The sequence below is a fragment of the Eriocheir sinensis genome, chromosome 5 (genome assembly GCF_024679095.1).
Source record: "Eriocheir sinensis breed Jianghai 21 chromosome 5, ASM2467909v1, whole genome shotgun sequence".
Taxonomy (NCBI): domain Eukaryota; kingdom Metazoa; phylum Arthropoda; class Malacostraca; order Decapoda; family Varunidae; genus Eriocheir; species Eriocheir sinensis.
Genome location: NC_066513.1, coordinates 6,303,411 through 6,318,073, shown reverse-complemented (window position 1 = coordinate 6,318,073; position 14,663 = coordinate 6,303,411). Strand labels below are relative to the sequence as shown.

General features: G+C 48.6%; 1 non-coding gene across 1 annotated transcript; it reads left to right on the top strand.

The window, feature by feature from the left end:
- Nucleotides 1-9,810: 9,810 nt before the first annotated feature.
- Nucleotides 9,811-9,885, top strand: Trnaa-ggc (transfer RNA alanine (anticodon GGC)). Its single transcript has one exon. It is a non-coding gene; the product is annotated as a tRNA-Ala (tRNA).
- The last annotated feature ends 4,778 nt before the right edge of the window (nucleotides 9,886-14,663 follow it).

The window sequence follows — 14,663 nt, the reverse complement described above, 5'->3', positions numbered from 1 at the left end:
CCATCAGCCTCTTGAGATGGAACAGAGTAGTGTTGCATCTCGAGATTCTTCTTGACCTGACATGAAGCTTGAGTGTTGCAACAACAAGCCTGTGGTTAGTTGCAAAGAACTCAGCACTCCGGTAAACCCTGCAGTTCTGAAGAATCCTCCAACGAGTACTTACGAGAATGTGGTCGATCTCCTTAGCTATCCCTCCGGCACCGCTATACCAAGTCCAGCGGTGCAGCTCTGGTCTCTGGTACCAGGAACCCGCAATTTTCAACCTTCTGGATTTTGCAAAATTCAGGAGGAGAGAGCTGTTGATGTTCCTGGTACCAGATCCATGGGGACCAACACATAGCTCGTAGCCAACCCTGTCAGTGCCAGTAGTAGCATAGAAGTTGCCCAGGACAATGAGTGTGTCCCGGGGAGGGCACTGGTCTAATACGGAGTCGAGTTTGACGTAGAACGTCTCCTTCTCTTCAGTTTCACGCATCTCGGTAGGAGCGTACACTACAACAAGAATGAAGCCCAGTGTGTGCTTCAGCCTCACTCGCATTACACGCTCATCAACCGGAGCAACCTCAACCACAAATGGCAGCAGTTGGCTGGAGATGCCCATAGCTACCCCCTTGACATGGAAGCCATTGCTCATGCCGGATCAGTAGAAGGTGTACCCCCCGTCACTGATCTCGCCACTGCCAGGCCTCCTTGTCTCAGAGAGTGCCATTATGTCCACCCTCAGCCTTCTGAGCTCATTTGATAGGTAGGGCAGTCGATCATCGTCCGAGAGGCTCCGGACACTCCAGGACCCCACACGCAGAGCCCTCCGAAGGTTAACCTCGAACCCGGTCCTGCAGCCGGGCGCAGCCTCTGCACCACCCCGGCCACTCCCAAAACAAAAAGAGGGGCTAGGGGGCCCTTCCTCCTTCGAGGTGCAGGGGTCCCGTAGGCTTTGCCCTGCACCCGTCACTGACGCCAGGCTCCCCGGATGTGGATGCATCGTGGAAGCCCGCCCGAACCGAAAAGTAAAGGTCGGGTCGAGGCTCACGCCCCGACCCCGACCTTTACTTTTTAATTTGTTTTTGGCTGAGGGTAAGTTTTTGTGGGGGAGGGGGTGCAAACCCTTCCCCCAAACAGCCCAGATCAGAGGCTGGCCTAACAGCTCGCCATAGGGCAGGGACGCAGGACACCTGTGGGGATTAATCCCCTGGTTACCCAAAGAAAGAAGCATGGACAGAAGAGAAAGGGAAAGCTGAGGAAAGACAGCTCGGGGGAGGTTGAGGGCGCTGCATTGCTCATTCAGATAGACCTGCCCCCTGATCATACAGTTCTGAAACCATACCGCGTCATAGGAAACCGCGCCTTACGAATCCGCGTCATACGCGACTTAACTGTATATAACTCCTGTTTAATTTTAGTATGCCATAGCAGGGATACGTTTTCTGGGACACTGATGGTTTTAGAGAAAACAATATAGGTAACAAAATTATACGGTAACGAAGAAGAAATTCTACAGTGAGAACTTAGCAGTCTTTCGCAGACATATCTTTATCACACACACACACACACACACACACACACACACACACAAAGGGAGGAGGGGGCTTGATAAATTAGGCCTATGTATATCGTGTGTGGAGTTCCTCTTCCTTTGAGTTGCCAAGTGGCTGGCTAGTGAGTGCATTTAATTAACTCACCACCCCCTCGGCTCAAGGACGCGGCCTCCCCTCCCTGCCTCTATCTTACTTCCATCCCGCTGTCTCTATTCTTTTTATTTCTTCCTTCCTCCCTTCAGTGTGTGTGTGTGTGTGTGTGTGTGTGTGTGTGTATAATTCACCTCTTGGTCTGCTGGGGGTCTCTCTCGAGACAGCCAGCCGTTCCCCTACAGAAGGAGCTCAGTGACCGATCTTTGTGTGTGTGTGTGTGTGTGAGAGAGAGAGAGAGAGAGAGAGAGAGAGAGAGATTTACATAGATTTACATAGACAATCAGACCACACAGACCCCATGGTCCAGACTTGGTGGTCTGTCCTTAAACCTAAGTGATTTTACATTAATCAGAAGACTCCAAAACGTTGCATTTCTACTCTAGTTGATATTAAGTTGAAGGAAGTGACGGTCGAGCTTATTTTTGAAGGAGTCAATCGTGTTACACTGGACCACTGATGGTGGAAGCTTATTCCATTCTCGCACTACAACGTTGGTGAAGAAAAATTTGGTGCAGTCTGAATTTACTTGTCTACATCTGAGTTTTACGCCATTGTTCCTCCTGCGCAAAGTGTCATCGATCATAAACAATGTTGATCTGTCTACATTCGTGAAACCATTAAGTATTTTAAAACATTCGATCAGTTTTCCTCGGATGCGACGTTTCTCAAGAGACAACATGTTAAGGGTAGAAAGCCTTTCTTCGTAGGATTTGTTGCGCAAGGAAGGGATCATTTTCGTTGCCCGACGCTGAACGCCTTCTAATTTAGCAATATCCTTTGCATGGTGGGGAGACCAAAACTGTACCGCATATTCCAAGTGGGGTCTGACTAAACTGTTGTAGAGCGGGAGTATTACATCTTTATTCTTGAATACAAAGTTTCTTTTAATGAAGCCCAACATTCTGTTCGCTTTATTTGCTGCATCGATGCATTGCTGTGAGAATTTGAGGTTTGACGCGATTTTGACCCCCAAGTCTTTGACGCATTGAACGCTTTTGAGTTTAACGCCGCGCATTTCGTATTCGAACTTCTTATTCCTCGTTCCAACTTGAAGGACCTGGCACTTGTCTACGTTAAAGGGCATCTCCCATCTATCCGACCAAGCTGAAATTTTGTGCAAATCCTCTTGGAGGCTTTGCCTGTCTTCGTCAGTCAGAACCGAGTTACCAATCTTTGTGTCGTCTGCAAATTTACTAATGCGGTTATTGAGTCCAACATCCACGTCGTTGATGTAAATAATGAAGAGCACTGGGCCAAGAACCGAGCCCTGAGGGACGCCACTAGTGACAGGCGCCCACTCTGAGTTAAATCCGTCAATCACTACTCTTTGTTGTCTGTTGCTCAACCAATTCGCGATCCATTGGTTTACTTGACCGTCAATACCTATTTGCTTTAATTTGTAAAGTAATTTATGATGCGGGACTTTATCAAACGCTTTCTGGAAATCAAGATAGACTACGTCCAGTGATTTGGTTACGTCATAAACAGTGAAGAGGTCGTTATAAAAGGTTGATAGGTTTGATAGGCAGGATCTTTTGTATCGGAAGCCATGTTGTGAGTCCCCAATCAATGAGTGGCTTTCAAGGTAACTCACAATTTTGTCTCTAATTATGCCCTCAAGTAGCTTACCTACAACCGAAGTTAGACTAATGGGCCTGTAATTACCTGGTACTTTTTTGTCTCCTTTCTTGAAAATCGGTGTCACGTTAGCCTTTTTCCATTCTGAAGGGACGATGCCTTGTCGCAAGGACATATTGAATACGGTTGTGAGGGAGGAGAGTATTTCGCTCTTTGTTTCTTTCAGCAGAGTTGGATATACTTTGTCAGGTCCAGGACTTTTATTTGTTTTAAGTGATTTGAGGGCTTTAAGGACTTCTCTGCGCCTGCCCTTCTCTTCCGTCTTTTGACGGGCCGTAATCTTTATGATGATGATCGGGTTTTATTTCAAAGTTAGACAATGCATGCTCGGGATTTACATTAGTACTGGTGTTGGTGGTGGTGGCGGGAGGACTGTTATTATTAAACACCGAGGAAAAGTAATTGTTTAATAGGTTTGCAACGCGTTGGCTGTCAGTCACTAGTGCACCGTCGCTGTTTGTTAAAGGTCCAATTCCACTTCTGATCGCCTTTCTGTTGTTTATGTAACTGAAGAATGATTTCTGATTATTTCTACAGTTGGCTGCAATATTTTCTTCATATCTACGCTTTGCCTGACCTACTAGTCTTTTTACTCGTCGCCTGGCATCATTGTAAAGTCTAATGTTTTCGGGCGTGCTTTGCTCTTTCTTTAACCTGTAAGACAATTTTCTCTCCTTGACTGAGTGTTTAATTTCGCTATTAAACCAAGGTGGACTTTTATTAGTGTTAATTCACTTCTCGCACAAGGGAACGAATGTGTTTTGCTGAGTGCGTAAGTGATTTTTAAAGCTTAGCCAGGCTTCCTCTACGTTGCCGTCATCTGATAGTTGTATTTCTGTTAGTTTTTGTCGGATTTCTACGAAGTTAGCTCTATTGAAATTGGGTACCTTTACTTTACTTTCAGTCACTGATGATTGAGCTCTAATGTCGACGCGCACTAATTTATGATCGCAAGAACCGAGGTGTTCTCCTACCGTGACATTACTGACTAGGTTATCTTGGGTCGCTATAACAAGGTCAAGTATGTTATTTTGTCGAGTTGGTTCAGAAACCATTTGGCTTAGATAATTTTCCTCTAGAAATTCGATCATTCTGTGGGACTCACCTTCTGTACCCGACAGTGTCGCCCAGTCGATATGGGGGAGGTTAAAGTCTCCTAGCATCAGTGAGTCGCTGTTATTAAGTGACTGCCTTAAGACGCTGTACATTTCAAGATCGGCATCGAGTGATTGCCCCGGAGGCCTGTAAGTGACAGATATATTTAAATTGACTTTTGCAGTGTTTACTCGCACGCACAAATGTTCAACGTTATTGTTTCTTGGTGTTTTGTCAGTGGGTTGCAAGTAGCTTTTGACAAAAAGGACGACACCACCCCCTCTACGGTTTACACGATCATTGTTGAAGTATTTGTAGCCATCTATGTTGTATTCGGAACTTAAATCAATATTAGTGGTGTCGATAAATGTTTCGGTTAGAGAGAGAGAGAGAGAGAGAGAGAGAGAGGCACAAAAAAATTAGAACCCGAAACCGCACCGTCACTAAAGTGCATATATCTCCCTCTCGCTTGTATTTCGATCCTTCACATCTAATCTATGTGTGTGTGTGTGTGTGAGAGAGAGAGAGAGAGAGAGAGAGAGAGAGAGAGAGAGATGCGCGCTCTCTCCCTCCCCCCCTCTCTCTCTCTCTCTCTCCCTCTCCCTTCATATCCCTTCGTGTGTGTATGTGTGCGTGTGAGAGAGAGAGAGGAGTGAAAAATATGCGTGCTCTCTCCCTCCCCCCCTCTCTCTCCTCCTCTTCCTTCGTATCAGTGAGGTGTCAATCTTTTGAACCCCCCCCCTCCTCTCTCTCTCTCTCTCTCTCTCTCTCTCTCTCTCTCTCTTACACTAACATAAGGAAATAAAATTCAGCAGACACACGTCATCTACACATAACGCAAATTTCTCAGTATATAAAGTTACGAATGTGCTCTATGTGTGTGATTGCATATGTAATGTGATGAAATCGTAGCATGATGTAATGTTAGCTTAGCATGGTGCAACTCAACATGTTGGGACGAGAGAGACAGAGGGGAGCCCGGCGGCCGGTGGCCGCGGGGCAGGGGAGTTGCGAGCGAGAGGTGCTGAGGGGTGGTTGAGGGGACGCGTGTCTGGGCTTGCGGGGTGTTCAGCTTAGTGCCCCTCTCGCGAGCTGTGTGCATCCAGTGTTCAGAGTTGCTGTACTGTGTGAGGAACCTGTCATTAAACTAGAAATTAGTGTTGAACGTGTATCCTTTGTGCCCTGCGTCGTGTTTCCTTCCCTCGGCGTTCTGAGTGGGCCGTTGTCAGGTGACCGGTGCCCGTGTGGTTGTTCTGGGGATCACGCCGCCTGCCTGCCCGTGGATGGTGCGTGGTGGGGGGTGGCGTAACAATATATATGCATACATCTCAAAATTATCAGTTAATTTATGGTTCTTTATGTGCACCATTCAATTCTACATATTTTTATATATAATACATGATGATTATGTTGAGTTAATTTAGGGTTTAAAACTTGTTATAATCAGAAGCGACATTTGAAATTTGGCACACGCGGGGCGGGGCGGGACGTGTTTTCGCCCGGCCGTAGTGAAAGGATTAAGAAGAAGGTTATGTCCGTTATTCTGATATTGCCCCACACATCATCACTAGTTTTACATTTTCTGCCATGGTCAGCTGCATGTGGTATTTGAAGATGGATTAGAAAAATAATACAGGTATACAGTTACCAGCAATGCACGTGGATTGTGGAGTTATTAAATTGGTGGAATGTGGAACTTGAGAGGGTTTGAACATGTAATAAGGATGAATGAATAATTGAGATGATTTTATGAGAATATATGAGTGATGGATTGAAGGAGGAGGAGGGTGTTAGGGGGAGACTACAAGTGAAATTGGTCAATAGAGTAACTGAGTATTGGAAGGAAAGTTGGTAGGCAAGGGACTGGATGTGCAGATACTAGAGTGCTGGAATAGGGAAATTTGGAGACATTTCGGCTGTGGCCATCTCATTGGGGAATTCTCCTGTGAAGGGACAAGGTTTTGGAGATATAAACATAATAGACCAACTTCATCTTCACTCCTCTTTTGTGCTCTCTCTTTAGCCAGCCTGCCTCACCTGGCGACAGAGGGGAATGTGACGAGCCAGGTAGGATGAGTTGTTGTAGCACTTGTTGCAGAGAGGACACAGGTGCTGCTGGCGGTGGTGTGCTTGGTGTGCCTCTAGTTGTTTCACAGTTCCCAGTTGCTTGCCACACACTTCACACTTGATTCGTGAAAGAAAAAAAAAATTCCTGGATTAAATATGCCTACTGTAAATCTGGTTAGGAGGGAATATATTGGGATGAATCTAGTTCAATTAGCTTAGCCTTGTTATTTTACAGCAAAGGAGGCAACTCAAGGGCAAAAACAAAAAAAAACAAGAAAACAAAAAAGCCTGCTAAGTGCTGCTCCCACAAAAGAAAACAGAATGGGTGGCCAGAAGAGAGGGTCAATTTCAGGAGAAGTGTCTTGATACTCCCCTCTATATAAAGAGTTCAAGTTATAGGCAGGAGGGAATTCAAACAGTGGAGGGTTTTTCCAAAGGTTACCACCGAAAGGGATGAAAGAATAATGCTGCTGGTTAACTCTTCCGTAAGGTATTTGGATTGAATAGGGATGAGCAGGAGTAGAAAGTCATGAGCAGCAGGGCCTCAGGAGGGGTGGGGGCATATAATTAACAGGTTCAGAAGAGTAGTCAGCATGAATATATTGACAGAAGATAGAGAGGCAAAACTGCAGTGGAACTGAAGAGATAGAAGACTGTAAGCATGAGGAGGGGAGTTACTGAAACAAAGAGCCTTTGACTCTATTCTGTTGAATAGGGCTGTGTGTGTGGAACTGCCCCACACATGATATGCACACTCCACACGAAAGTGGACAAGACCCTAGTATGCGGATAACATCTGGGAAGGAGAAAAAAATTGGTGGTAACGATACAGAACACCTAACCTCTATGTAGCTGATTCAGCAAGTGATGACATCTGAAGTTTCTAGTTAAGATTTTGAGTTAAGGAGAGACTAAGAATGTTATTGCAGAAGAAGAGGACAAATGGGTGTTATCAAATAACAGGAGGGTTTGGAAGATTGTGACGAGTTGGCAGGTGAAGAGGGACACTAAGTTTTTTCCATGCAATTCAGAAATGATCAAGGCAAGGTCAGAGATTTTAAGCATTCTATAGCATCTAAAATTGAGTCCAATAATTTATGTTATGAAGGTCGTCTGTTAAAAGATGTTGAGTAATGCAGAGTTGTTATCAGTGTAGGTGTGGTATGAACACTTTTTTATTGAAAGATCATTGATGAACGATATAAAGCGAGTGGGAGATAGAACCGAGCCCTGCGAAAAAGTTACCATCTACCACAGGAAAGATAGATTGGCTAGAAACTAGTGACAGAAGTACAGAAAGCTGGATAGAATTTGATGAAGGGTTATTTAGAAAGCAAAGATTTGTGCCACTTTCTCAAATGCTTTCTATATGTCCAAGAAAACAACAAAATTTAACTGAAAAAGCTCAGAGAGGATGATAAAGAGTCAATTAGAAAAGCAAGATGATCACCAGTAAAATGCCCTTTGCAGGATTCATACTGGTGATCAGAGAGAAGATCAGAAGTTGATAGATACTGTTATGCCGGACGTATTACTTGGGTTCCATGTCGCCGTCACAAGACTCCATGGGAGGGAGATATTTAAACACCTTGCACAGCTTCTGTAGTTTAATATTCTTCCTTAGTAGTACAATTCACTCTTGACTCTTCACTTACCACTAGCTTACTATGACTGGGACTGACCCCTCTCGCCCTCTTCTCCTATATATATACAGAACAGTACAGTCTAGAACGTTACAGTATATATTAGATCATACAAGAACATGTAGCAAAAATATGTGCAAGTTGGCAACACTCCCCTCCTGGCGCCTGGCCGCGGGCCCCGCGGGGCGCGGACGAGGCCTTGGTCCCCGCCCCCCTACTCGCTCCTCCCAGAGTCTTCCAGAGGCCCATAGACCCCGGGGGAAGCTTTCAGCACAACACTATTCCCCCCTCTTAATTGTGATCGTCCCGATCACATACTTAACTATATACAAACATAAGAAAATTAATCAAAAACATAATAATCATCGTATCGCCGTGGACGCCTGCGTTGTCTCTGTCTTCTGTTCTCTGCCTCCTGCGCGTCTGTCTCCTGGTGCGCCTCGTCGTCGTCCGCTTCTTGGGGTGTCTCTGGAACATCTACCGAAGCCGGGAGGTTATCTCCCTCGACTGAAAGGTCCAGAAGACCTATGTCGTCGTCGACCTCCTCTCGGTCCTTGACGTCCCTTGCGTTTTCGTCGGCTTCTGGGTGTCTGCAGTTGTTCCAGGTGTAGTTTCCCGGACCGCGGTACCTCCATAGCCGGTTGACGTGGACAACTTTTGGCTTGGTCCTTTCTGTTCTCCGGATTCGGTAAGTCACGTCGGAGAGGCGTTCTAGCACAGTATAAGGGCCTTCCTAGGGGCTCTATAACTTCGGAGACTGTCCTTTCTTCCTCTGCGGGTTGTAAAGCCAGACTTGGTCTCCTTCCTTGAAGTCAACGTGGCTTGCCCTCATATTGTAACCGCGCTTCATGGCCTCCCCGGAGAACTTCAAGGCACCACGGACTTGATGGTGCACCTCTTCCAGCCGTTTCTCTAGCTGACGGGCAAAACTGGAGGCCTCCCTTGGGAGGCCTTCCCCAGGAGGCCTTCCTGTCAATAGGTCCACCGGCAATCGCAGCTCACGTCCAAACATCAGCTTTGCCGGCGAATACCCCGTAGTCTCGTGGACGGCAGACCTGTAGGCCATGAGGAGCGCAGGCAGCTTCTGATCCCATGAAGACTGATCATTGTTGCACTGCTTGGCCAACTCCTGGCCCAACGTCCAATTAAACCTCTCCACCATTCCATCTGACTGTGGGTGCAGAGGGGTGGTCCGGCTCTTCTTGATACCCAGAAGCTTGTAGCACTCAGCAAGGACTGTTGACGCAAAATTCCTTTCCTGGTCGGAATGGAGCTCGTTGGGCACACCGAAGCGACAGAAGAACTCCTCCACCAATACCTTAGCGATGGTAGTGGCTTCCTGGTCAGGGATGGCGTAGGCTTCCGGCCACTTGAAGTAATCCATTGTGACGCAGATGTACCTATTTCCGTTCGTCGTCGTCGTCCTGCTATATCCACTGCCACCCGTTCCGTGGGGGCTCCAACCTGGTATAGTTGCAATGGGGCACGGTGACGCTTCTTGGGGCCCTTCTTTGCACAGCACACCTCACACGCGTGACACCATTCTTCCACATCCTTCCTCATGCCAACCCAGTAGAACCTTTGGCGCAGCGAGTAGGATCCAGAGCAGCGATACACATTCCCCGGACTGGCCTTGCGGGAGCGGGCCTTGGGGGGAGTTGTGTAGGTTGCCACCGAGAGGCGACCGTGGTGCAACGGGTAGCACGTCCGCCCGGCAAGCGGAAGGACTCGGGTTCGATCCCCGGGCGGTGCCTGTCTTTTCTGGTGAGCCCCTTACCTCTAACATTGGCGTCAGGAGTGTAGCCATTTGTTTTTTTCGCCATTGAGATTTGTTCCCAAGCTGCCCAGAGGGACGACGTGTTGACTGAACTCTTGGAAGCTTTGAGACTACAGGGGGAGAAACAAGAAAGAGCACAGCAACAACAAGAAAGAACACTCCAAGAACTCAAAGAACAACAAGAAAGAGCACAGCAACAACAAGAAAGAGCACAGCAACAACAAGAAGGAACACTCCAAGAACTCAAAGAACAACAAGAGCACAGCAACAACAAGAAAGAGCACAACAACAACAAGAAGGAACACTCTAAGAACTCAAAGAACAACAAGAAAGAGCGCAGCAACAAGAAAGAGCACAGCAACATCAAGAAGGAACACTCCAAGAACTCAAAGAAGAAAAAAAAAGAGCACAGCAACAACAAAAAGGAACACTCCAAGAACTCAAAGAACAGCTAGAAGATCGCTTCACGGGATTACAGCAACAGCTACAAGCAGTACAAGATGGAAGTGAGTCAGTGCGAAGAGAAATGACTGATGTGACCACGAAGTAAGGACAACGTCTGATAGAAGTGGAGAAAGAACACACAAATCTTCAACAATATATATATATATATATATAGATATAGATAAATATATATATATATATATATATATATATATATATATATATATATATATAGAGAGAGAGAGAGAGAGAGAGAGAGAGAGAGAGAGAGAGAGAGAGAGAGAACAGTACATTCTAGAACGTTACAGTATATATTCGGTCAAACAAGAATGAACATGTAGCAAAAATATATGCGAGTTGACAACACTTCCCGCCTGGCGCCTGGCCGCGGGCGGGGCCTTGTTCCCCGCCCCCCTCCTCGCTCCTCCTGGAGTCTTCCAGAGGCCCAATGACCCCGGGGGAAGCTTCCAGCACAATACTACCCCCCCCCTTTTAATAATAATTTTATTGTGATTCTCCCGATCACACACTTAACTATATACAAACATAAGAAAATTAATCAAAAACATAATAATCGTCGTATCGCCGTGGACGCCTGCGTTGTCTCTATCTTCTGTCCTCTGCCTCCTCCGCGTCTGTCTCCTGGTGCGCCTCGTCGTCGTCTGCTTCTTGAGGTGTCCCTGGAACATCCGCCGAAGCCGGGAGGTTATCTCCCTCGGCTGAAAGGTCCAGAAGACCTATGTCGTCGTCAACTTCTCCTCGGTCCTGGACGTCCCTTGCGTTTTCGTCGGCTGCTGGGTGTCTGTAGTTGTCCCAGGTGTAGTCTCCCGGATCGTGGTACCTCCATAGTTGACGTGGACAACTTTCGGCTTGGTCCTTTCCGTTCTCCGGATTCGGTAAGTCACGTCGGAGAGGCGTTCTAGCACAGTATAAGGGCCTTCCTAGGGGCTTTGTAATTTCGGAGACTGTCCTTTCTTCCTCTGCGGGTTGTAAAGCCAGACTTGGTCTCCTTCCTTGAAGTCAACGTGGCTTGCCCTCATATTGTAACCGCGCTTCATGGCCTTCCCGGAGAACTTCAAGGCACCACGGACTTGATGGCGCACCTCTTCCAGCCGTTCCTCTAGCTGACGGGCAAAACTGGAGGCGTCCCTTGGGAGGTTTTCCCCAGGAGGCCTTCCTGTCAGTAGGTCCACCGGCAATCGCAGCTCACGTCCAAACATCAGCTTTGCCGGCGAATACCCCGTAGTCTCGTGGGCGGCAGACCTGTAGGCCATGAGGAGCGCAGGCAGCTTCTGATCCCATGAAGACTGGTCATTGTTGCACTGTTTGGCCAACTCCTGGCCCAACGTCCAATTAAACCTCTCCACCATTCCATCTGACTATGGGTGCAGAGGGGTGGTCCGGGTCTTTTTGATACCCAGAAGCTTGCAGCACTCAGCAAGGACTGTTGACTCAAAATTCCTTCTCTGGTCGGAATGGAGCTCGTTAGGCACACCGAAGCGACAGAAGAACTCCTCCACCAATACCTTAGCGATGGCAGTGGCTTCCAGGTCAGGGATGGCGTAGGCTTCCGGCCACTTGGTGAAATAATCCATTGTGACGCAGATGTACCTATTTCCGTTCGTCGTCAGAGGCAAGGGTCCTGCTATATCCACTGCCACCCGTTCCATGGGGGCTCCAACCTGGTATAGTTGCAATGGGGCACGGTGACGCTTCTTGGGGCCCTTCTTTGCACAGCACACCTTACACGCGTGACACCATTCTTCCACGTCCTTCCTCATGCCAACCCAGTAGAACCTTTGGCGCAGGCGACTCAGTGTCTTCTTTACCCCAAGGTGTCCGCTGGTGATGCTGTCGTGCATTTCTTTCAAGACGCCTTCCCGGGACTTCATATGTAGCACCGTGGACCAGTAGTGGTCAAGACCGTCATGAGAAACCCAGCGTCGCTGCAACACCCCGTTGTCCATTCGAAGAGTGTCCCACTGAGTCCAGTAATTCTTGGTGGTAGGGCTTTCTCTCGAGATTACTTCCCACCCAGGTCGCGTTGACGATTGACTCAGCCACTCCATAATTGGTCTCAGATCTCGGTCCTCCCGCTGCAGTTTTCCCAAGTCTTCCCATGGCACCTCCGCTGTCTGTTCCACTGTAGTGCGGCGGCACATGTTCTGGACGCTTTCCCTCTGGAGGCAATGTTGACACTCAGGTAGGCAGGGGCGCCGGCTCAAGCTGTCCGCGTTACCGTGTGTTAGCCCAGATCGGTGCACAATAGTGTAGTGATGCTGCTCTAGTTTACCTATCCAGCGAGCAAGCTGGCTCTCAGGGTTTTTCAGTGACTTCAGCCACCGCAATGCAGCGTGATCCGTGCGGATGGTGAAAGTTGCACCGTACAGGTAAGCATGGAAAAAGTCAAGGCTCTTGACTACTGCCAGGAGTTCTTTCGGGTTCACGCAATAGTTTTTCTCGGCTGGGGTGAGCTTCTTGCTGAAGTAGGCCACATCCCGTTCCATGTCGGCACATGCCTGGGACAGCACTCCACCAATCCCCTCATCACTGGCATCACAATCCAGTATAAAAGGCTTAGAGGGGTCTGGGTAGGTGAGTACGGGCGAGCTGATGAGGGACTCCTTGAGCTTCTCAAAGGCAACCTGAGTTTCCGCTGTCCATTCAAACTTGCGCCCCTTCTTCGTCAGGAGGTGCAGCGGTGCAGCAATCGTAGCGAAGCCTTTCACAAACCTGCGGTAGTATGAGCACAACCCGAGGAAGCTCCGCAGCTCCTTCACGTTGGTGGGTGTCGGCCAGTCCCTTACCGCAGCCACCTTCTCAGGATCAGTGCGTACTCCAGCCTCGCTCACGATGTGTCCCAAGTTTTGGAATAGGCAGCATTTCTTCGGGTTGAGTTTCAAGTGTGCAGCTCTAAACCGGGCGAAAACCTCTGATAGCCTTTCCATCTATTGCTCGAAGGTCTGGTCAAAGACAATCACGTCGTCGAGGTAGATGAGTGCCGTCTTCCAGTGAAGTCCCTCCAGCACCCTCTCCACCAGCCGCTCGAACGTGGCCGGCGCGTTGCACAGGCCAAAGGGCATGACCTTAAACTGCCACAGGCCTTGACCGTAGGAGAAGGCTGTTTTCTCTTTGTCCTGCTCCGCCATTTTGACTTGGTGATACCCAGACTTCATATTTAGTGTTGAAAAACACTTGGAGCCCACCAAAGCGTCGAGCGTGTCGTCGATCCGTGGGAGTAGGTATGAATCCTTGATGGTGAGATCGTTGAGGGCTCGGTAGTCCACGCAGCACCTGAGGGAACCGTCCTTTTTCCTGACAAGAACTGCAGCAGACGCCCACGGGCTGCTGGACCGCTCGATTAACCCCTGTTGCTGGAGATCATCCATCACCTCATCCATCTCCTTGCGACGGGCTGGTGCCATCCTTCGAGGAGCTTACTTCACTGGGCGGTGGCTACCTGTGTCGATGTGGTGCTCTACCAGGTCCGTACACCCTAAGTCCAGGTCTCCTGTGGAAAACACATTTGCATTCCATACGAGAAGCTCCCTGAGGTGTTCCACTTGGGGCTCCTCTAGACACTTGGAGCTCCTGTCAAACAGGTCGAGCAGGCAGTCGGGCAGCTCCTCCTGGGGCTTCGTCAGGGTTCTCTTGCAGACACAGGTTCTCGGTTTCTGGTCGATCTCTTGGCACAACCCCACCATGGTCCCTTGTTTTCTTTTCTTTGGGCTGAAGGAGACATTGGCCACGACGACAGGCACTTCCGCTGCAGTAGGGTCTGCCAAAGTTCTGCCTACAATCACCCCGTTTTCTACCGGGCATCGACTTCCACTCTCTACCACACACAGACTAGCCGGGGGGGCACCCGTAATTTGACAGGGTAACAGCATCTCTAACCTCAGAGGAATAATGGTGGTGCGCTTGACCGTCACTGGCAGGCCCTCCTTGTTCACAATCGTCAGTGGCACCCTCTTTCCTCCTACAATCTGCTGCTTAGCGCAGAAGTCCAGCTCGCACCTGTGGGAGACAAGATAATCCATACCTAGGATGCAGGGGTCGTCCATTTCAGCCACGTAGACAGAGAGGAACTCTTCCTTTCCTCCGAGCTCAAACTTCACGTCCACTGGGCCTCTAAGCTCTGCATAGTGTCCAGTGACTCCGCACACTCGATGCGACGTCTTAGGAAGCCGACGATGACTCACCACGTCAGGCCGTACCAATGTGCGTTCCGAGTCTGTGTCGACGACCACAGGCCACAACACTCCGTCAACCTTGCCCTCCACTTGGCAGCTCGTCATGGTGGTTCTCCTG